This window comes from Plectrocnemia conspersa, unplaced genomic scaffold, assembly GCF_051122295.1.
Source record: "Plectrocnemia conspersa isolate PC_06_02 unplaced genomic scaffold, ASM5112229v1 ptg000013l, whole genome shotgun sequence".
Lineage (NCBI taxonomy): Eukaryota > Metazoa > Arthropoda > Insecta > Trichoptera > Polycentropodidae > Plectrocnemia > Plectrocnemia conspersa.
The window spans coordinates 13,799,405-13,825,525 of NW_028277177.1; the positions used below are offsets into that span (position 1 = coordinate 13,799,405).

Below are 26,121 nucleotides of genomic sequence, written 5' to 3' on the forward strand. Positions count from 1 at the left end.
ATAATGTTTTTTTGTGTTATTAAAATTCAATCCGTCTATTTGGATTAGTCTATTTGGAAGCATTTATTTTAATATATATTTCCTTCTTGATCCTTTCTCCCAGAAACTAGGCACTATGCCAAGGGGAAAAAATACACGTAGAAAGTATCTTACTTGATGCTACCTTTAATATAATTTAATATATAAAATAATAGTATGTTCTATTAAGTTCAATTATTTGGTAGTACTTTTGATAGTGGCGATATTTCTTATGTTAATTAAATATATTTGTTAGTATTAACATATGTACAGATGAGGCGCGTACGGTGAGATACTTTCCCTTTCGCTCGCTCGCGTGTTAAGTGACGAGAATGAGTGAGAGATAAGGGCGTGTACATCACTCACTACGCGCGTGATGTACACGCTTAAGTCTACGTTTAGTTATAACAGTATTTTAGTAGATAACTTGCCAGTACGTTGGGGCGAGTTTTTAACCTTTTATTGATATTATATATGGATGGCATACCCTGAATATTGATATTAGATATGGATGGCATACCCCAAATCTGAGTTCCTTAAGACCATATTAGCATTGTGTTTTCCATTGATATGCCTGAATTTGGTCCTGTGAGTCAGTGCATCCTGCATAGTTGATAAGTCCCAGATGTTGTCTTTTGCTCCAAATATGAGCTTACTGCTTTTACTGGTTTCAGTAAAATTATAATTTGAGCAACCTTCCATTGAGTTGAAAAATAGTTTCATCTAATTACTAAGTCGATTAAAATGGTCAAAATTCTGATGAAATGCTTTCTAACTTTATTGTCTTATAAGATAATAGTTCATTCGCAGAAATTAATAATACGGACTAAATAAATTAAGAAAATATATTATTAACTAACTTTCAAACATATAATGATTATTAAGATTGAATATTGAATTTATGTATTTCATACTGTTTACATATCATAGATAGTAATCTCAACATATTTGTTATTTTCATAAATATTTCGAATAAAATCGAAAAATACAGTTTAAATAATGTATACAAAAAAGTCTTGATATATTTTAAAACAATGAATTATTTGTGTATGAACAAAACGCAAAAAACAATTATCTCTTCTCAGAAGTCAAAAATCTACGTCAAAAGCAATAAAATCGTTCTGTCGCGCTCGCAGTGGGAGTACTCAGTAACGAGCGTTACACGATTTTATTGCTTTTGACGTGAATTTTTGACTTTCAGGAAGGTATAATTATTTTTGCGCTCTTCTAAATACACAAATAATTCTTTATTTATAAAAATATTAAGACTTTTATTTTAAAAATAATTTCAAACTTGGGTTTAATTTTCATTAATTTAATTTTCATAATAAATAATTTTAGATAGGCTTGGGTTTAATTTTCATAATAAATAATTTTAGATAGGCTTAATTTATTAATATTTGTGTAAGTAATCCACAGATGCACACATAAATATTAGTTATTTTTGTAATTTTTATGTCTTTGATATTAGTTGTTATTGTATTAACTAGATTTATATATAGAATTATACGTTATTGATTTTTTAAACACAAGCTTTAATTAAACAAGCATATTAAATATTATACAATGACTCATAGTATACATTGAATTTATAAAAAGATGAGTTTTATCTCAGTAAGTTAACAAAAGTGTATAATTTTACATATAAATCATACAATTGAAACTTTGTAGCAAAATACATAAAAATTAAATGTAATATTAATAAAATTAATTACAGTAAAAAAAAGTATAAAACAATATTTATGTGCTAAAAAAATACAAGGAATTATTTGTAGCGATTTTCATAAAAAAAATATGAATAAGAGCTTTAAATAAATACAATATTAAAATGTATACTACGTATGTGTTATAATTAATGTTATTATTATTATTTTCGATACAAAAATGCTAATAATATCATTTTCGAGTATTTCGTCAAAGCAAAATTAATGGAAAACCACTAATTTTACCGAGAATTTTCAAAAAGAATGTTAATGTTATTAAAAACAAGCCTATATAATAAAGCAGAGTATATTTTTAAACATACAAGAGATAATCGGTAAGTCAAACTCGAAAGTCCTAAAAATATTTGTGGCACATATTTTTTTTTATTGATAATACCTTTAGGCGAGCTTTGCCTTCAACGTCATAGAATCTCGCGTCTGTTATCTTGTCTCTAATTTCCGAAAGCTTTACTTTTGGCTAATGTTTTATAAAGAGTAGCTTTGAAAGCCTAATTACATTCTTTATATATACATACTTTGTTTTATTTTTTAAGTGAAAGGTTCGCATTTCACTACTTTCTTCCTCATGAACGTCACTTATTCTCACATTAAATTCACAACAATGTTTTATCATACTAAAAATCTAAATAAGGTAGCGATGAATTTCAGCAGCAAGTGAATCACTAAGCAAACTAGAATTATAAATCAATATCGCAAGCATGTAAACTTAACGTAAAAGTAAAAACGCCAGTTTTGCAAAATATTGAAAAGTGCAATTTGTCTTAGTGTCTATAATTGTCAAGTATTTTTTACTTTTTACACATATAAAAAATAATTTATAATGAGTCGAACTTGTGGATTCACTATATGTTATCGGTACATCTATAGCCAAAGCGATCGGCAACCTTTAATCACACCTAGCCATTATCGGCCGCCGGCCATGCGTTATCATTAACGACCTCGTTTGTTCAAAACCTTCATATGTCATATCCTCACCGGGAATATATGGTATTATCCGTTTTCTGGATTAGTCTGGAACAATAACGACTGCAGGTTTCGCCATTGATTATATCCGATTAATCGGTGCGCTGCAAATTACACATGCGATATTTTTCACGTTTTACGAATTTATATCCAGTGTTTTAGATTTAGGAATTACTTTAATTTGAACAAACTCGTTGGAAAACGGGAAATTTATAGCCGGTGCTCCACGTGAGCGATTTTCATCCGTGGTTCGTTGGAAAACTCGCGACGAAACGGACCGGAATATACCGGAACGTCGTTACGGTTCAAAACGTATTGCGATTGAATTGTTTCGCAGGAAATTTATTAATTTTATATATGTAAATATATTTAATTGTAATACTTTTATTTAGAACTATATCTTTTTATTATATAATATTATAGAAATCATTTTATTTGTACTTGCCATAAGCTATTTAAATGCGAAATGGGTAAAGAGATTAATTGCTGACAAAGCCCCAACGGTATTACCCACAAAATGTATTGAGTTTTGCAAAGCAATATATGTATCGTATGTGTATATATTTTATATTAAAATATCAAACTATGCGGAAGACGCGATTTAGTATATTATGACATGCAAAAAGGAACCTTTTAAAACACGTATAAATTTTAATGCAAGCACTTTGCTACGAAGATTCGTGTAATAATAAAGCGACATTATTGCTTTCATAAAATAAAATTATTCTAGTACACCCTCGAAAAGCGAGCTTCAACTAAAAGATTTCATATACAGTGGTATATTTTATTTTTTAATCTAATAATCTAAAATTTGATCTCTTTTATTGTTAAATTTATTTTATTAAACGTTTTACTTTATCTTAAGTATCACAGTAAATTAACAATACTGACAATAAAAAGTAAATTCCTAATTAATTTTTGCTTCTAATTATGTTATATAGTGTTGAAATAATCTAAAGATATGTATTTGTTCTATCATGAAAAAATTTTCCTTAAACTAAAAATAAATATTTTCTTATAATACTTTATTTTAATTTCTTATATTATCAATAGTCTAAAACTTTTCATAAGCTCATGAATCGTCGATAGTACAAAAAAAAATCTTTAATATATTCAATCAATGAATTAAGTAAACGAAAACAAGAACATAAATTTTATAATCAGGTTTATTGTGAGGTATGTGTAATATGGTGTACACTAAGATTTATAATTAAAGTTTTAATGCACATCTTGTATAAAAATAACATTTCCAAAATAATGAAAAAAAATTACGGATGATACTTAAATATATTCATATAGAACTTACATATCTGAATTACTTAATGCGAATAGTTACTTAATAGGACAAAAATTATAATTACTAACAACATTTCAATATATACAATGCAATTTTTATATAAATATTTTTTTTAGTAAAATATATAATGGTTATTGTATTTTTTTATTTATTTTTAGTGAACCGTTCAAAGGAAAAAATCGAGCAAATTGAGTTTATTTTATCATTTTTTTTTAACATAAATAGTTTACGAAGCATCGATGGGTTCTGGCACATCAACTGAAAGCTCTTGAAACGAGTAATCAATTTTTTTTGTGTTGCAAATCTCGCGTTATTTTATTAAAAATAGTCGCTGCTTTTTATAAGTGCTATAAAATTTACAATCTTTGTTATCCCATCCTCCATATATTATTAGAAACACTATAGATTCTCACATCCATAATATTTCTAAAAAATAAATAAATCTGTATGCGTTACTAATTCATCTTCCCATACCCGAATAGTTTAAATTGAAAGTCCTAAGAAATATTATATATGTAGGAATTGTATCGAGCACACCCTATATTTATGTAGGTCACCAGAGAACGCTTAGCACTCATCCGCTAATACGTTTTGGTGTTCTTCCCGTCTGAAAACCGCAACCTATTCCTGTATATCCGTCAATTGGCACAGTTTGAGTGTGTGCGTTGTTCATTTATTTTAATGGTTCGGCAAACTGCTCGAGCGGTAGTATCGTTGTTATTGCACTTAGCTGAAAGGGGGGAAGGAAAAAAGGACAACGTTGGTGGGCCCGTTGCCCCCCGCAGGTCCCGCAAAGGGTCACAGCTTGTAAAAGTTGCGCCCGGGGTTAGAGGGCGGTGTTCACAAGAACAATCTGACCCCCAACCTCCCATATTGCAATTACAAATCTGACAGAACGGGGAGAATTCTGTAACGGATGACAGATGGGGACGGAGACGAAAATTTCAGCATTTCTTAAAAATAGGAAATATTTTTTTTAATTATATTATCTGGGATGAGTTTAAGAAGTTGACTGAATATTCTAATCTATCTATCTACAAGTAAACGTAGTATATATGTATTCTTTGAAGTAAATTCGGTTATATTTCCATTTTATTTTATTTTTTAAACCCTCAATCATGTGCTGGAAAATGAGAAAAAAGTTTTGATTGTGTTTATTCTTATATTTTTATAAAAATGTATAGAAAAAATAATAATGTAATAAATAATAAGGTGGGGATTTGTTCTTATATGAAATTATTATTTTTATTTTTTTTAAGAATAGTTCATAATAAATTTTACCTTGCGGAATCTTTTCTCACACGAAGTAGTATGGCAAAGGTAAGATGTATTCAGAGAGTAACAAATCTCAATTAATCCAAAGTTATGTAGAGTCTGTATAATATTTACTGTTTTAATGTGTTGTATTTGTAAAGAGGCTTAACATTTTAAGCTTTGAGTTTGTATATATTTAAATATATGCACAGCAATATCTGTAGCCTATAAATCAGCAATGCTCATTAACAATATCGAGACAATATGTGTAGATAGATTAAAAAACACTCTCATAGTAAATATAATTTATTTATAACACACAAATATATTTATATTTGTTGGCTTTTGTACAGAAACTTTTATAATGCTCGGTAGTTTAAGAATCAGTAAGACGCAGATAAAAATAAGTAGGAATTTTATTAGATTATATTACAAATTGCGACAGGCTATGATGGGAGAGATGTTTTTCTCCGTTAGTGGTGGAGAAGCTGGCGCAGGGATGATGTCCGTGGAAAATCCTTACAGTTTTGATTGGTGTGTCAACAACAGTATATGGAGGTTGATACCTCTCTGCTGCGGTGCTCATATGTGAGCGTCCATGACCGTATGCTATCCGCGGGTGGGTCAAATCTGCTCCTTCGGGTGTCCGTCGGAGTCTGCAAGGTCCTTCTTGGAGACCAGCCTTATGTATTCAGGCTTGCTGATCAATCACAATCATGTTACGATCATATAGCCAACCGTTGCACTCGATTCTTAAAACATTGAAATATGTATACGCCTTTAGAAAGTGATATTTCCTTGATGGACATCTCCGAGCTTGAATTGTGCAACGGGAATGTTGTGGCCTTACCGGTGATATATTGTTTCCCGTGACCGTTCAACATTCAATGCACCGGAGAATCCTTGCGTATTATTTATGGGACACTCTTTTTTTTCTAGTCGTAACAAGGGCCTTTTCATTTTTGGTCACAGTCATTAACGTGAGTTTCAAGAATAGAATCCCTACAAACGAGGGCCTTTGTGCGGTCCCACTATTGTCTTATTTATCCTTATTATAACAGATTTTTACGAGAGTTTCAATAATAGGATCCATCACACGTATTTATTTATTTTTTAATATCAGCTATATAATTTAATTTAACTTGTCGATTTTCGATATTAAGTTTCAAAAAATTTGTACTATCGAACACATCTCAATCAAAAAAATACATAATTTGATAAAAGTTTAATATTACTTTTACTGTCATGTCGAATATCGAATTTTTCGTATACATTATTCCTGTTTTATTTTTTTATATATACTATATATATTTTTCTTGTGTTGTTTTGACGCTGGGCTCTTTTTGATGAAATACAATATATGACACAATTGAGCATATTATCCGGGGGCGCAGGGTGCGTTCTGATGTCATCTTTTTCAGTATGACAAAGTGGCGCAGACTCTTGTTTGACCCTTCAAAAATGACCTAGCTCTGCGGATGGAGTGTGGAGGCGTAGTCTTGATAGGTCTCAACAAGCCAAGGGCTTAAAGAAACGTTGAAATTAGGCCAATAAATAAAGTAGTGCGTCGTCCTCTCTGCATTGCTAAACGACCCAAGATCCACAAAATGGCGTGGTTCACAACTGTTGATATCCCTAGCGCCTTGCAAAATGAGAGGGTTTCTTACTCTTAAGGTCTTAAAATGGTCAAAAAAACATCGTTATCATCATAATAAATAAAAGCTCTATATATTACCGAAATAGTTTGAAAACATTAATACAAAAAGTTATGACGAGTGAAAATAATATTACTGTATTTAATAAATTTAGATGACATAAAATCAAATATTTACTATTTTACTAACTTTGCGTTTATTTTACTTAGTGTTGCGTTTATATTTGTTTATTATAACTCCAATCAATAGTATAGAGGGTTTTTTAATAAATTATAAACTGGTTAAAAAAATTGTTTTATTATTAATAAACTTTATAATAATGTAAAAAATGAAATATATTAATAATATACTCAGAAATTAATTTGGGTTGTTTAATGATACATAAAATTACTTTAACGATAAATAGTACCTCAAATCAATATTTGTACAGTAAACATACATTATTAGGAAACTTTTAGTTAATTTATATTACCTATTAATATAATACATGATATTATAATTGTAAAATTTGATTATTATTATTATAAACAGCAGTTTTATATTGTAATATAATACAAACCACACTGCTGTGTATAATATGTTTATAGCACATTTTAATGACTAGATTAAAAAAATGAGATTTAATAACATTTTCCAATCACAAAACTAATTAAATGGAAATGCTGGAAGAATATTATCAAAAGGCGAATATCAAATACATAAAATACAAAATATTATGTAAAGCAACACAATACAGTCTTTACATAATCATTGATTCGTAAAAAAATATAATGGTACGTAAATCTCAAAGGTAAACGAAAAACGTTTCAAAACATAAAAAAAAAATGTTCTTTTTTTACTTTACTATATTATTAATAATTTTAAATGCTCGTTATCATCGCCTACGATCCATGTCAATGAACTTGCCATGTATAATTTATATTTACTAGGCGTACTACATACAAAAAAATATGGAATATAATGAATACGGCAAAACTCCCCCAGACTCTTTTTGCTGACAAAAAATGACACATTCAAGCCACAAGTGTACAGATAGACCCCATAATCCTTCTCCAAATGTCTCTTCACATTACATATAACAGTTCCCCTTCTCTCCATGGTAAAAAAGACCAAATTAAATTCAATTGTCCGCTTGTTATATACCAATCCTGGGGTCACTTATGTAATGTTATAATATATAGCCTGTTTGTTCATCCAAGGACAATTGTGTAAGCCATAAATGAATAGATGCGGTTTGTGATAATTATTTTAAGTTTTTATTGTATTAAGCAATATATTTTACTTACGTAAAGTGACTTTGGGATTAAGTTCTTAATCTAGACTGTCTTGTATTTTTCAAGCACATAAATAAATTAAAATTGACAAATACAATTTTGACTTTTTTATGCTTACAAATTGTATTATAGATGTAATTAATCACAATTTTCTTATGACAATGAGATTTATTATTTATGTAATTACGTTTGACTATTTTTATTTTCAATATTATCACATATTAAAAAAAAATCCAACAAGATTGTATAATATAATACATACTCAGGATCTGTAAAATGAAATACTTCAAATGCTGTTATGTACAATGTATATATTATAATATACATATGTAGATAGAAATAGTAGATATATATCATATTACATGCACATTTGCGTATTTGTATATATGTACAAGTTCCTCGTAATCTTTCGTTTTAACTCCGACCGGTATTAAAGGATCTACTATATATTTTGATCTGGATTTCTAACTACGCAGCACGGGCTTACCATATTATTTATTATGTTCACTGCTTCTGAATATGCTGAAATATCAGAATCGCTTATATAAATATGGCATGTGTAGTATATTATCTATATACTACGCATTTTTTCTCAGAAAATGGGATTGTGTGCGCGAAAAATTAGGCGAAGGGAACAGATTGGGTTGATGTATGTCGAAAAAAATGGTCGCGTGAATTGCATTGTGTACTCACAACAAAGCCTGTGTATTTTATGCATAATCATGTTTGCGCTTGATTTATTATTATACTATGGGTATATACTTGCTTACTAGAAGTACAGGGTGTTCATTCGTTTTGTAAACGTGAAATATCGATAAAATTGTTAAACAAAACACGACGAGCTTTGTTTTGGCACGATCGAAAGGTGGCAAAAGTTTAATTAGTTTGGCGTGAAAAGAAAGGTTTTCTTTTGTGCGAGAAAACCCATAAAATTTTATTTTGCTACTTGTTTTGTAATATTTTTAGCGTTTGTAAAGATTCATATTGAGTACGTTTATATACATATTTTTAATAAATAATACGACCGTCAAAATCATATAAAAATATATATTATAAGACCTCTGCTAATATCATCACTATGTTAATTGTATAATCATTAGTTGTTGAATAATGCAACTGATATCACAAATATGATGTAAATCTGTGACTAATACATGAAAAACCTGGGTTCGAAAACCATTTGATCTATGGTATTTTTTAATTTCCATTATCTGAGATTATAATATAAAATATAGCTCCGATTTATCATTATATTATAGATTAGATTTTCCCAGCTTTTCCTAATCTCACAGATCAATATCTAGGTCATGCAAAGTAACATATATTTATCGTAAGCTGTATTAATAATAATAGATTATAAACAATTTATTGTTTATACCCCGCTTAAATAATTTATACTAACGCCTGTCATGTTTCTATGAAAAATTTATAATAAATATTATCATACAATTTCGGATATGTACATATGTATATGAATACTATTCATCCTACAATGCATACATGGATACGAATCTTTAGAGTAATATTGACGTGTAAACGATTTACAAAAGTGATAATCTGAAGATCACGTAAAAATAGCAAATATTATAGAACTTAAATTTTTCTTGAGCGATCTTTGCTCCGTGTGGTTTTACATTGTTTTGTTGCAGAAAACATATTTACACAATATCCCTGTTATAAAGGTCTGGCCAGTTTTAATAATTCATAATGAATTACTCTCATAACCAACCAAACACAAAGAAGAACCTTTTTGGGGTAATTTTCGCCCGAGGGTCGTAAAAGGTTCTTGTTTTAGAGAAAGTTACTTTTTGGATTATTGTACAAGACAAATTTCTGCTTACTAGTGACAATCATTATCAAAAATTAATAGTTTTTTATGATTATACAGTAGAGATGAAGAAGTCAATTTTTTCGATCCTTTTCAAATGATCTTTAACTATCGATCACAGGCAGACAAATAAAGAAACGATTTTAGAGCATCAGCATTAATTATCGGAGGTCTTATTCAATCTTTTACTTTCACTCCATGGTCAAAGAGAGCTTTTAAAATGCTGTCTTTTATGTAGCTTTTTAAGCTCAGATTGTACAAATTATATTCTGATTTTTTTTTATTAAATTTATACTTTCTTTTCAGAAGTGACTCCATGAGTACCGAAAGTTTCCGTTTACTATGTTAAATCCATATATTAAAAATTGTTTTACATGCAAATTAAATCGTCGGCTAAATGTTTAATTCATGTATAATTCACACGCCGGTTGGCAGTAAAATATTTTGTGAACACCCTTCGGTTGTTCTACGTACGTATATCACCCCTACTCGGAACAAGTGCGGTTTTTTATTATACCACACACTCCCCGGGGATGGTTATGATAATTTATGTGTGATGACGAGTAGCATTTGCAACTGCAACACTACTACTATGTTTATAACTTATAAGCTATGCACTAAATTATAAATAAAATAGCTTTTACCGATAAGTCGGAATTTGCACTATACTATAATATGAAAAAATAGTATAGAATTCACATGGCAAATAATGATTTTAGCCGAAAGATTTGGTCGATATTTATTAAATAAATTTCCCTGCAGCCATTTTATTATATCAATATTCAAGATATACTGTCGCTGTTATATTAAATTAATATTTCACGTTTTAGGGTGCGACGCTTCTTTGGATAATAATATATTTTATTGAGGCGTTTTATTATTTTGTCCCATTTAAAGCTACGTCTATTGTTTTATCTTTTCCATAAAACAATCGTTTGATCAAATTATTATTCGTGTTATTTATATGCAATAAACTAGCATTTTAAATCTATAAAATCATATTTATGCATTTTAATTAAATCAAAATTTAATATCAACAATATAATGTTACGTTATGGACTAGAAAAGTGAAAAATATGTTAAAAATATATAACATTTTACTCTGCGCATAATACTATTGTTATTTTATTCTTTGGTTGACGATCGTCGGTGTGACCATCTGGACCGTTTTAAAACATATTTCGTAGATGTGTCTAAAAAATCCGTGCAATTGGTTCGCAATCTGCCATTTGCTAGACCTGTCTTGTACCAGCATTATAAAATATGCGATATTTGTTCAATGATAGCTGCTGTTATTTCATGACAAAGAGAGTCGTCATGAAATAACAGCAGCAAAGACGAGCTAGGACACTGTATTGACACGAAACATAATGACAGATTCCAGCTGCTCCACAGTGGGCAATAATACAACTTGACATGCCAGTAAACATTTCAACTGCACCACCTGATAGCGGCATCTGCATGTCTATGGTAATTTATATAGTATGTTTATAAAATACTGTTACTTTTCGTTGCCTATATGGCTGCAATGTCACGCCCCTTCGGCATCAAAGCACGAAAATAATGTTAACTGGCTTTCAAAGAAAAAAATCATAGGCTTTTATGTTATTTTTGGACCCCATAAATAATACTAGAAGACATAAAGATTTAGAATTACATAAATAGATTCAATAAAAAATATTAATAATTAAAGAATATTAACAGACTAGCGCATTATTTTTGATAAAAAATGTATGTTATGTTAAATTCTCATTAATATTTATTTCAATACTTAAAAAAAACTGTTTTAATTTAGTATTATATTATATGTTAAAAAAACTTACTTAACAGCTATTAAATAAGAACTTTTTATCTCAAAGGTCTAATTTACGCAATCGTAAAATTTCAAAGCGTCTAAGATATCATCGGGGTCTTAGCGATTAAAATATTCGGTGTGGTATGTAGAGGCACATATTTTTTATGCATATATTTTACATTTGACGAGGAAATTCCAAATAGCATATTATTGTGAGAGCTCTTTCTGGCCGCCAAAGAGATTCCCACGAGATCTAAATCTTCTGAACCTTCGTTTGCCACAATGACTTTAAGAGTTTAAATCGAGACCCATTTTTTCTTTACTTTTTTCCCTCTAAAATAATTTTATAATAGCCTATATACAACAAACATAGCGTTATTTAATCAAAAAAGTTACCTTGTCTATTATTTCAATAATTCTGCACCGTTAAATTTCATGAACAAATTCTGAATTCATATCGCATGCGAAACGAATGAAAATGGTCCCTTTGTACGAGACGCAACGCAGAATATCATATTAGTATTCATCGGACGAAATAGAGGAAACAACCGTGCCAAAAAATATGACCAGATTGAAGCGTTCTGATTTTACGCAATTTTTATGTAAATAATTTAACGATTTCCCTCAGATTCATTCGTGCATATAAAAAAGCACGGCCTCTATTATCGGGGCAATTTGTCCGATTGTTTCACTATTTTCGCATCAATGTAAAAATCTGATTAAATACGAATCACTCTGTAAAATTAATCGAATCACACAGCATTTATTTTACTCAGTGGACGAAGAGGGCGAACGGAAAAAGGTGTTTTTTTACAACAAAAAAAAAATTGCCCAAGAAGAGCTGTCCCTTTCGTTCCCGCAATTAATCAATCACGCGCGTAACTTATTTAATCGATCTATTTCTTCTTGGTCGTGTGTATATCTTTTAAACTCAAAGTTTAAATCATTAGCATAGCTGTTAAACTCGCTTCGGGAAACTTAGGACATTAAGCTCTCTTTTTCTCAAGTTTGCGTGTTATTACTTGAAAGTTTAATTTTAAATAATAATAAAAACAAATTATGTGCATATACTAAAACTCTTTAAAAACAATCATAGATTTCTATAATTATATGTTATCTTATTATTTATTTGCTTAAAATTGGAAAGTTATAACTTTTAATATAATAGAATATACCGATTATAAAATAGCAGTGTTGTTGACCTAAATAACGATAGAGATGTATTGATTACTTGTTTATTTATAATTGGAACACATCCACGTACAAAATAATCCTAGTATATATTCATATGTATATACAATATATGAACTTAGGTACGTCTACGAATAAAAAGCATTTTACATAGTCCTAATACTTTAAATTTTACAATCTTATTATGTTCTACCTTTTGACTTGGTCTTAACAAGTATTTACTATAGTATTATAATATAGTATAAATCAGCATTTATGAATTGCAAAAGCTTTTTTAAATAACAGTGAAAGGTTTTTGCGTTATTCAAAAATCGCTGAAAACGATAAAAAAATGAATTCGAGCAATTTTTCATTTAATAGTATTAGTTTCAAACGATCATCTTCTTAATGGAAAATAACTTTAGTTAGTCCTTCTCCTGCTGTTATTTTTAAAAAGTCTTCTTTTAAACAACTAATCCTGCTCTTTTAAAAAATACGTTAACCTTACAACGGAAATATTCACATCTGTGAATCAACTTTTTCGATCTATGTGGACTCCATATCTCTCTATCGAAATTTCTAAGATACTATTTGTTTATGTCTACAGTTCTATGACGATCGTTTAATAATCATAAAAAATCATGCTCACTTACCTGTGTGTGTGTGTTCACGTTTCGTTCGTTCATTTTCCAAATTCTCGGTGAACCGCACGCACCTTACCAGATGATGCCGGTTCTCAGGACCACTCGTGATCGGATTTGACCTCTGCACTTCGTTAAGTTTTTATTTTTACACGAAGACCTAACCACGACAGTGTTTATCCACGTGGTGGCGTGGGAAAACAGTCAAAATTGTTATTGTAGAAAAAATCGCGGTAACAACAATTATGTATTTCGGCTTTTTAGAAACAATAACCTTTCGGGTTTTTGGGATTGTATCTGATATTAGATTTTGATATAATATATCATAGAGGCGAAACTTTCAACTGTCGGATGTGAGAAAATAGGAAGTGAAGTAGCAAACTGCTAGTATAATAATATTATATCTGATGGGCAAGTTAGATAAAAACTTTTGTATGGCACTGTTTTAGCTGACCGAAAAACAAAAGCTTCTCTCTCTGAACATTAGATCTTGATAACATAACATTAACAGGTCAATATATCAGTTATGATATGTAATAATAATAACATATAAATTAAGCACATAAAACAATCGTTATAATTAAGTCTATCTAGGTTAAAAGTATTTTTTTTTTACTTTCGTAGTGTTGATTTAAACCTTTTTTTTAAATGATTACCATATAAATAGTATTTTTATTTATTTTATTTTTATTTTTTTAGATGAAATTAAGACCATCATGGCCTAACAGGTTACCCCAGTGCGCCACGATGGTCAAAAACATATGTTTCAATATTATCATATTCTTGTAACAATAAATCAAATATTTAATTTTATTAATATAGGACGGAATAGCGTAGTCCGTAAAGTCTCAGGCTAATAACACTGAGTTGTGGGTTCGAGCCCCAGCAATGGCACTTGAATATTTATTTATAAAAAATGCGCTATTATTAAAATAACCAGTCTCAGCTATAGTGACATCTATTGGTTATAAATTGTATAGTATATAATAATTATTGGGCTTACGCCTGTCAAGTTACAACGGAATATATAATAAAAATATATATACACTCATGCTCCTTACTAGTGTTTTATATACTGAAGCATATTTTTTATAACAATATTTAGATATTTGTAAAACCAAAAAACCAAAAAATAAATATAATACATGTTTATGGCTATGTCTATATTTTTTAACGTCTGTTACCATATGATATACCTATTTAGTATTGTAAAACACTGCAAAATCACTACAAAGTTTTCTTTATCGATAGTTGAAATGTAAACGGGAATCACAAATTATCAAAGGGCTTCGTACAGTTGATAATTACGTTTTATGTTATTATTAAATTTTATTTTTTAATCAACTAATCTATTTTTGCAAATGCATTTCATTCTCCGTTCTTGTATTATTATATTACAGGCGGCCCTCGACTTTCGCACATAATTGGTTCCTGGAAATGTGTGCGTACGAAATGTGAATGTACGAAAGTCGAGGGAAGTAAAAAAAATTGAAATTGTGTGTATTTTAAAATATTTATTTATCAAGTAAATATAAGATGTTTAGGAGGCGTTTAAGAGACACGTTTAAGTGGGGTTTTCGGGTGTTTCTTTTGAAAAGTTATCAAGAGTTAACTGTTTTCCACTATTCTTTTTCTTTTCTTCAAATAGTATTTTATAACATGTTTTTATTGATCGCCCCACGCACTTGAGATATGCGTTCTTCATTGGGATCACAATCTTCCATAATATTTAACAATTTGTCAAGGTGCGTGAAGGCTTCATTCATATTTTTTATTGTTAAAGAGTTTTCCAAAATAAACCTGTCTCATCTACATTAAATATTTGGCTAGAGGAATATTCTACATCTTCAATAATTTTGGATAATTAGGAAATAAATTCTTTTGCAGCATCTTTATTCGCATCATCCGATTATCCAGTAAATTTAATATTATGAAAAGAATACCTCATTTTAAAATTGTAAAACCAACCGTTACTTGCTTGAAAAACCATGTTAAAATCTTTTTTTAATTTATCCTTCCAATCTTTGTGCAAACTAAGAGCTTTTGCTTAAATAATTTAAATAGTCAGAGGGACATCTTTTTGATGTTGGTCATCGATCCACGATTACAAAGAACTTCCATTTCAAACATTTTATTAATGATCTCGAAGTTAACTGAATTTATATATTAATTATTTTAATACTATTTTATTTATAGTGTTTTAGAAAATTGTAAAAATTATTAAACATTAAATTATCTGATTATATAAAGTACATTTTTTAAATATTAATTTAAAATATACGTTATAATATATTTATTTTATACAAAATTTCTATTAATACTTAAATTTTTACATCTTATATATAATTGTTCTAAGCCGTCGTCGCTTCCGGACGCGCATAACTTTAAACGAAACATTCTCCGTTCAATTATCTACTCTGTAAATCGTATCGCTTTGTATTAACGGTGTGTAACAATACACGTAAACAAAGGAAATATATTTAATTATAATAATATATAATAATAAAAATTAAAATTGAATTTGTTCCGATTGATTTTCCAGCCGCCGGTAATGCGTTCTGTTGTTTCGACCAATCAAAAATAAGCATTCAAATATTCAAATAGCATCGACCAATGAAAAATAAGCATTCAAATTCAAATAGATAGTACCGTGACAACACTTTTAAATAATTATTATTTAATAATAAAATTTTGCTACGCGACAATAATTTTCATTAATTCGTCATTTGACTGAATAAAAATGAAATATATACATAATGCGTTGAGGATTAGAAGAATACATTGATTAAACTAGATAAACAATCATAAAATAATCTTCGTAATGAAATTTTCAAATTTTGAATTCCCGGCGACGGGCTCCGAGGCCTAAAAGTGAGTTTTTGCTTTTATAAATAATCGGATTGCAAATTAACTAGGTGTGTTATATAACTATGAAAATTAAATATATACATAATGTGTTTAGGATAAGAAGAATACATTGATTAAATTAGATAAACAATCATAAAATAATCTTCGTAATGAAATTTTCAAATTTTGAATTCCCGGCGACGGGCTCCGAGGCCTAAAAGTGAGTTTTTGCTTTTATAAATAATCGGATTGCAAATTAACTAGGTGTGTTATATAACTATGAAAATTAAATATATACATAATGTGTTTAGGATAAGAAGAATACATTGATTAAATTAGATAAACAATCATAAAACAATCTTTGTAATGAAATCTTCAAATTTTGAAATCCCGTCGCCGGGCTCCGAGGCCGAAAAGTGAGTTTTTATAATAATATCACATAAACATTATCATTGCTTTCCGATTTTATACACATATACGTTAGATTTTAAGAATTTTAAATTAACCAGTTATGTTTTAAACATGAACGTGTAATATATCCTTAGTATGTGAGGATTGAAAGTTAATGTCGATCAAATCGGCGCTGTCGGACAGCTTATAAATGTGTAGTTTCTTGGATGTTATCTAATAAACGACATTTTACAATGATTATAAATATGTGATTGCATACCTGGAATAATCGATAGCCAAAATATCTAAGAGTGGGTTATTTTTAATTTCGATGTGGCAAAATATGTACAATTTTTGTTCTGTGCCATCATTCCTCTTTCTGAATAGCCAAATTTAAGATATTCAGTTACATCAAACTTATGTAGTATGTTCTTTATAAAAAGATAATACTTGCTGACAGTGACTTCAACACGAGAAGATTAACTCTTTGTTTATATATACCAATTCTACGTTGTAGCCATATAGGTCATCAAATTGTTCCATCATTGCTTCTGAAAAATAATTAAAAAACAATAAGACTCCTATCAAGAGTAAACATTGAACACATTATTACTACTAATATAATCCATAAATTAAATTTAAACGACAACCAAAGAACACAATTGATGGATGTACTGTAGAGGATTAAACACGTAGATTGGCATCTTTTCATCTTCTACAAAATTGTCACAATATGTCATATATTTTTTATTATTACTAGCATTGTAATATGTTTAATTAACTTCGGTATGTATACCTTTAATTGCCAAATCACCGCTGTTTGTCTTTTAATATTAGATCCTGGAAAGTCAATAGTAATTTTGTTAGAATAACCGTGTTATATTATTCATTTATAACTAAACACTTACTGGCACACCCGCAATTTATAGTTTTGTCTATAATTTCAAATGCTGCATCACTTGAATCATCTTCAATTGTCACTTTGTAACAAAAATCCCGCGATTATAACATATTTCTTGCCAGATCTGACAGAAGAACTGTCAAAGCAAATTTGGGAAGTCCCGCGCTTGAGAACGAACTAAATTGATTTTAACGAGCGAAATTGATTTTAACGAGCGAAATTTATTTTAACGATTTAAATTGTATAAAATTTATTAAAATATGTATAAAAATCATCAAATACAAAAAAAAATGTTTTTTAAAATATTTTTTTAGTTTATAGATTTAAAATATAATATAAATAATGTGGATATGTATTAGCTTCTCTATACAGAAAAAATATGTACCTAAATTTTGGCGAACGTTGGCAATTTAAAGTTTTAGTTTTTAGAGAATTTTTAAAACTTTGCTTTAAGAAGTATTTTAAACAAAAAGGGGCAAAGTTTCAAAATAAGTACTATTCATTACCAACCAACTACTAAGCGCACAGTATTGCAAAAATCCATCTTACTGACGCCTTTGAAACTAAACTACACAAAAATGTATAACACTAATTTAAATATTTTTTAAATTAAAAGTTTCAGAATAAAATTTCAATATTTATTCAAAATATTTTTTTCAACATTAAAAATATTTTTTATTTTATTATGGATTTTAAATATTAATCATTTATTATAGATTTTAAATATCATTAGTTCATTATTAATTTCAAATATAGTGAAAACTTTTTACACTCATTAATTATTAAAATATATAATGCTGCGCAGAAAAACATTTACTTTAAAAAAGATGTAAATCAAAATATTTTTTAATCAAAAAAGACAAAGGTTTCAAAATTATTAATATTTTTAAAACGCACTTTTGGTCTAAAGTAACAGATTAGGTGCTTGATATCTTTAGTTTATTGTTTCTTTCTCATTAGTAAATGTAATTAAAAACTGACTTTTATATTTACACATAAAACATAGAAATATTTTTTTTAAATTATAAAGTAACTTATGATGTCACCAAAAAACTTTTTTATTACGAAAATTTAAATTTATGATATAATTATGTTATGCAGCGTTAAAACTGGCACTCAAACACATAAAATACCCTAAAACACAATCAATGACTTATAATCACTCACATTGCACTAACTATATATGATCGATTGTGTTGTAGCGTTAGTAAGGTGTAACAAAATATTTTTTCATATCAGTAATATTTTTGAGCGGATGTGTAACCGATGCTATTTATTATTATTATTATTTATTAAACTGTAAACCTACTTTTAAATGATACAAAATGTTACGTTTTAATATTATTTTTTATGTTGAAAACATTTTGATATTTTTTGTTTTAATAATATTTAGTAAAGTTACAAACCTATTTTAAAAAATATTACAACGAAATCTCTTTGTAACGAATACCGAAATAACAAAATTCCCAGTATAACGAATCTTTAATTTGTCCCCGTAAAACTTTCATACAAAATGTTTTCATTGTAATGAAGACTAATCTCAGTATAACAAAATATTTTGCTCCGAATTTAAGAATGACGTTATAACTTGACAAAATATTTCTAAGAATTCAGTTCATCATTGACTTGGCGTGTGCCAGATGTGTTCAAAAGCGACATTACAGGTGTTTCGTTGACCCTCAAACTTTTTTTATAAAACATTTTTTTCACAAATTTTATTGTGTTTCATACATTTTCCTTAAACAAGGACAAAAAACGATCTGTCAACCTTATAAGAGATTATTTTGATGCTGTAGTAATATAGTAATTAAAAATAAAATAAAAATATATCATCTTCCTTACATTCAATATAACGAATTTTCAGTACACCAAAATTTATTCATTGGTTTCGTGAGCTTCGCTGTATTGAAATTTAATAGTACAATTTTTAATTTATTATTATCTAGCCAAGTTTTAATCCTATTCATAAATGATATACAATATTTAGATTTATCATTAAATATCTAAGTTTCAATATAACGGTAAAATCTAACGTTGTAAATCTAATAAATAATATAAAATGTTTTCTTCTAGAAATATGTAGTCAAGTTGTAAACCTATTTTCAAATGAATTAAAAATGCTAAGTAGTTTTTTATAGATTGAACTATTTAGTCTATCAATAAAAATCCTAAATAGTAATGTCCAATTTGAACCATTAAATTTTAAAAAATATTTAAAAAAATCAGAACGAAGCAAAAATTATATTTAAAACCCAAAAAGTTGAGGGTCCGGTATTCGCACACTCGCTAGCTATCGGTACCTCACGATAGTGAGGTACCGACAGCTAGTATGTATTATTACTGCTGATAGTATCTTAAACAGTTGCTTTATTTCTCTATGTTCTTTACATAAAAATAAAAGCACTTCATGGATTAAAAATTCATATTGAGCTAGAAATTGTATAAATATGTACTCGTATATAGCAGGTTTTTTTTATGGATATTGATACAGGATATATACTCTTTCTGGCTTTTGAAACATCGATTTCCACCGGAGAATTCTCCATTTCCATTTCGACATTTCCGTCGAATAAACAGAGTTATTTTGACGAAAAATGGAAAAAAGTATTTTTTTTTACAAACGTAAAAAAAATATAAACCCATTTTTATTTTGTCATGCAAATTTAATAAATTTACTCGTATGTAAGAATATTTAAACACAAAGAGTAGTTATTCAATTTATGGAAGCGACTTTATTGTGTCAGCATAACTAAACACTTTTTATTTAATCTGACGACACTTTATAACTTAATTTTCTGCAACATATTTGTGCACATTTTAATTTGATGTAATATAACGCTGGAAAAGTATTATATAATATGAAAATCTGTAGTAAAAAAGCACATTTAATCAGCTCGTCCCTTAATTCAATCACGCTTATCAAATTCTTTGTCGCCGTTGCGAATTTGCCCTCGTTCCAGGGCCACGGCAGTTTTATAAGACCTCCCTTCCGTGAACGGAGCAGACGAAAATTTAATTGAGCACTCGAATAAATCCTCAGGGAACAATGGGTTTTTATAGCGGTTTCCATGATTAATCTTCGCGTTGCCGTTGAGAAAAATGAACGGACGCCTCGGGAACTATTTTCAGGCGCGAAAAAGTGATATTTATCACATATTAGAGCCGCTAATGTGATGTTCCGACACTGACGGTATAAATTTAAATTAATAATGTTGAGTATCACATTTACCTGTAGGTACATATAAATGTATATAAGTACATTCAGTTCACGCAAATATAGACCGAAGGGTATTCACAGAAAACAGGATTACACAAATAGCTTAATTTTATCTCTCGATTTCAGAGCATAACTATGTACTACAATTTAATATGCTTTTAAATGTTATATAAGAAACCAAAAACAAATAGTTAAATTCATATATATAGTGTACTTAAGTTAATCGATTTTTTTAAATCACTTTAATTTAGTTTATATTAAAATAACGTTAAATAAAAACTGAAATTAATACATATATTTTTTTGTATGCATATTTAGATAGAATAAGAAATATGTTAAGTAGAGGAACCAAAAAAATATATGTATATATTTCAAATGTACATACATTTTCATGTGGTCTACTGCGCGAAAATTTTATTTGAAATGCAGAATCTGCAATTCAATAGGTTGCAAATTTTGCAGAATAGAACTATGAGAGCGATTTTATAAATATATGGAACATACTACGGTGAAATGTATGTATGTTGAATAAGCGTGAGAAAACGTAGTAAATTTAATATATTAGTGTTTATATAAATTCAAGTTAAATCATACGATGTTTCATACAAAAATGTAAATAAATATAATATATAACTATTAGGAAAACAACACATCTAAAAGTAGGATTATGTACAGATATGTTAAAATGTTCCCATTATAAATCAAGAAATCCAATTTCTTTGAAATAATGTAACAGCACCTCTTTACAGAAACAAACTGCGGTCCATTCCATTTCTCAAAATTGACAGGTTTTTACTTCCAATACAGCGTTTATTTATTTTTTTCTCTATTTCTTTCTCTTTCAAGTGGTCAAAAAATCTATTTCCGATCGTTTTATGTATTTCCAAGTTTTTATATTAATATAAAGCGCTTCATTAAACAGTGCAATAATATGTTTACTATAAAGATAAGATAACCTATTTTATATGTAAAATATCTAATGATAGTTTTAACAATAAGGTTTTTATATTATTGCATACAAAAATCCATTTTCACAAATTCCAAGCAAAGCAGTTAATTCAATATTGCCTTAATAAGATAATTTCCAAAAAACACTTAACGTCGCTTTATTAAATAATATAACGGCTATTGTGTGTTAAGGAAGTTAAGAAACGAGTTTAAAATGAAAGTCCTTAGATTTTTCTATACGGGATTTGATTTCCCAGAAGCTCAGATATTTGACCTTAAAACGACAGTTTTAAGACACAAGCAAAGCAAAGTATTATAATAAATAACATTATCAATACATCAAATTAAACGATAGTGTAAAAAAATTATACAAAATGGCAAAAATCAGAAAACATCAATTTATTTTCAAGATCACAAAAATAACAAAAAATGTTATTTTCACTAATTTTTTCCAACAAATATTTTTTCTGCTCAAAAACCATAATTTAAAACTACACTAATATTTTCATAATCATTTTTAAAATATAATTAAAGAGGTAGAGTACGCTCGGGATAAGGATGCCGGTTTGTCATTGTATGCGTGTACATGTATATGAGAGGGAGAAGCGATGTAGCGTGTACTTCGTTGTCTCGCTTTCTCTTCTAAGGACAGTCGCTGATTCGTCAACGCTGGTATTCGTCATTTAAGTGCAGTGTGGCACAGAAGTTCGATCTTCTCTAGTGATTTTTTTTTAATAATTTTGTGTTGATATTGGTTTAAAACCCAGATATGCCCACTGTCCTATGGGTAGGTTACTAAACTCGTGCCACTGTTTTTTATTTATAAATGAAATTTTAAGAGAACAAAATTTCTTGGGCATTACTGGGCTAATTGATATCAAGGCTTCAAATATACACTGTAAGTTATTCGTTCTCTTACCCGTGGATTAAAATATTTTAATTATTTTTCCATTAATCCGTACGTTGTTGATTTTTTACACTATTCTCTGTAAGGCTAAAAAAGTTATTATTCTTATCATCGCGCCAATGATATTTTTTTAATTTAATCAATGGATTCTAATGATTTAATAGAGTCGTCGAGCCATTAAACAATCTGCGAATAATTTCTTTCCCCATTTTATATTATTTGCTTTTGAAGAATAGCTAAAGACTTCATTATTTTTTTGACTAGTGAAAGATTTTGAATTTTGCAAATATTTAATTAATGACATCAATGTCTGGTTTCTTCGATTATATAATATATTTTTAATTGTCCGTTGAAATTTCTAACTTAGCTCAGATGTATGTATGTTAAATAAACATATATTTTCTTTTAAAATAAAAAATAAAAAATATTCTGAGCGAAATTGTTTTGAGCCACACAGTTCACGCACACAATAACAAACCGGAATCCTTATCCCGAGCGTACTTTGATGTAAGCATAAGCTTTCAGAGAGCAAACTCTTACAAAAATAAAAATAAAATCATTAATAATTGAATAAGTAGACCTTATTTTGATTTTTTATACAATTAAAATTAGCATGTACACGTACATATACCTATGTTACAGTGAAGGTATATTTTTACTGGCGTTTCAGTGAAATTATATCCAGTAAGTTTTTTAAATTTTGAATGTAATATAATATATCTATGTACATAAAACATATATATGTATATTTATACTTATTAGTTCGTAAGTTAAATAGCTCATACTCTTTATATGTATTTTCTAACGAAACGGCTTAATTAAAAACTAGATAAGATAGGTCTCTAATTAATTCTGCGCGTCGAACGTTTGCTCTCACATTAATTTGATACGATGTGAGCCCTGAATAGTAAATTGTTCCGAATGACCAATTCTTCAATCAATTTAACATGAAAATATATGTATATTAATATGAACAAATACTAAGGAATTTAATTTTTAAAATATGATGTAATTTTTGATTCGCTGGTACTAAAATTTAACGTGGGTTCAAATGATCGAATATGAAGCGGGTCTTAAATTACTAGTGTCAAATTTCAATCGAATTACAGACCGAGACATTATTTGATGGATCTCGTGTAAATATTACAAAAAAAAAAACAATATTTATAAAAAATAATTATATATTAGATTTGTTTCAATTTACTAGACGCTTGGGAATTTTACGAGTTTTTCAATTAATTTGTGTGTCAGTCACGTGCGAAATAACTTATTCAATCCACTTCGTTGTAGATTGTAGCTACAAACAATATACCTAAACACGTGTATGCACTGCAAGATATTATTTGGCAAAGTTTGCATATTCAACAAAGGGACTCGAGACTTTGCTTCAAACGCGAAATAATTCAAGCTACGTTAGCTGTTAATTAATTTACTTAATGGATAATTTATTTATATTAATTAAGTTGTAATGAAAGAACATTTTTAAACAAGATTTTCTATCGGATGGTTTTGTTTTTTTTTATATATTTTTTGCACTGAAAAGGTTTCGCGGAAGACCTATTTATCCGCCCTATTTTCTTTCAAAAGCTTATATAATTTTCTTTTATAAGGATATTAGCTTTAAACCGTGCATCTTTTGAAACGATTCTGAATCCACGAAATGGGTCAATAAAAAGCTACTATTGCAAATGGTAAATATTCGTCCGTTTACTTAGAAGTACTCGTCCGCTTAAGCTTTTTATATACACAATGCTCTAGTATGTATTATTTGACATAATAAAAAGAACTTCTATATATAATAGAATTTCGATCTATTGCGCCTCTAAAGCTGTACTGATTTTTACCTAATTAAATATCAACAGAATTTTATTTTGTCAACTTATCGTAATAGAGTTTAAATAATGTATATAAATTTGTGAGGCACATCAGATTTTAAATATTGAATACTTAAAAAACCCATTTGTTGATTTAGTACATACAATAGCGGGTCTAAATAAATTTAGCTCAATTAGTAACGAGTCCCCTCGCCCGCATTCGAGCCAATCAACGCGCAATTAATCCCGTCGTCCTACCCACTTTGCCAGCTTTGCCCTTTTTAATAACTTTCCATTTAATCATTGAGGATTTTATTAAGCCCATCCGCCGCCGACTGTTTGCTTTGATTGGTGCCTTTGTTCCGCAAGTTTTGTGCAATTGCACATCAAAATCGGCCGGTTGGGTCTTTGGCCCACCTCGGTCTCGGTTCTCACGCTATTTAATTTTTCGTGTGTGGGAACTGACCGCCATGGCACCAAAAAGACACCAGAAGAGTCCAGATCGTTTGTTCTCTGAAGACCGCGTCTAATATCACTCATCCAACAACTGACCTTTGCATTCGGCTAATGTAAACTCCGTGATACCATCTCTCGAGAGAGCGACGAATCTAATTGAATACTTTCAACACGCATCCGGCGAAGTGATCTGATGTCGAGATGAAGAATCCTCTTATTCTTAGGCTGGTGAGTTGATTAAACTTTGCGGATTGGGAATGTTCGGCGAACTTAAGCCCTCTTAAAATTCAAAATTTGTGTGCTGTTAGTAATCTGCTTATGCTAAAAGTACGAAGAAACCAAGAAGTATATAAGTAGACTTTTATAAATTTATATCCTGCATAACGTACGACCTTATAACATATATTCAAGGTTAATCATCTTATGATACTCCTTATTCATATATTTCTCAACTTAAGCTTCAGTAAAAATTTACATATAACATAATCACAGGTGATAAAAAAGTAAGAGTCTTATATATGAACTCTGTGGTACTCCAGAATGAGTTGAAGACATACAATCATAACAAATACTAAATTAAGCTATTGAAAACACATTAGAAATTCTTAGTTTCTTTCATCAAATTCAAAATTCACTGTAAATGACAAAGTAGTTACTAGTCTATAAATTCTAAATCCTTTTTAAAATATTGTTTTGATTTTTTCAATTATCCTAAGTGATTTGTTTAATATAAATAATAATTGTTATGATTAAATCTGAACCATAAAATATACTAAATTGTCATATAATAACAGTTATCAATACCTTTATGAGCATTCTGCACTTTAAGTATTCTCTTTTTCGTTTCAAAAATCAGGTTTAACCCTTGGAGATTCAGAGCAACTGCTCGGCTGGAACAAATCGGACAATCGAAGTGCAAGTGGTTGCTCTTCTGGGCGTCTAAGTTGTCGTCTGGTTCGATTCGACTGCCAAATATACACTGTTTAATAACAATTGATTTTTAATTGTTCAATTTACCACAT

General features: G+C 28.9%; 1 protein-coding gene and 1 long non-coding RNA gene across 3 annotated transcripts in view; one reads left to right on the forward strand and one right to left on the reverse strand.

Moving 5' to 3' along the window:
• bib (MIP channel family protein big brain) overlaps window positions 1-26,121 on the forward strand; it is a 100,491-nt gene that overhangs the window by 63,947 nt on the left and 10,423 nt on the right. The gene's annotated exons all lie outside the window — the stretch shown is intronic.
• Window positions 16,149-18,201, reverse strand: LOC148227349 (uncharacterized). The gene is made up of 3 exons (XR_015811900.1): window positions 17,765-18,201; window positions 17,653-17,696; window positions 16,149-17,571 (listed from the first exon to the last, which is right to left on the reverse strand). It is a non-coding gene; the product is annotated as an uncharacterized LOC148227349 (long non-coding RNA).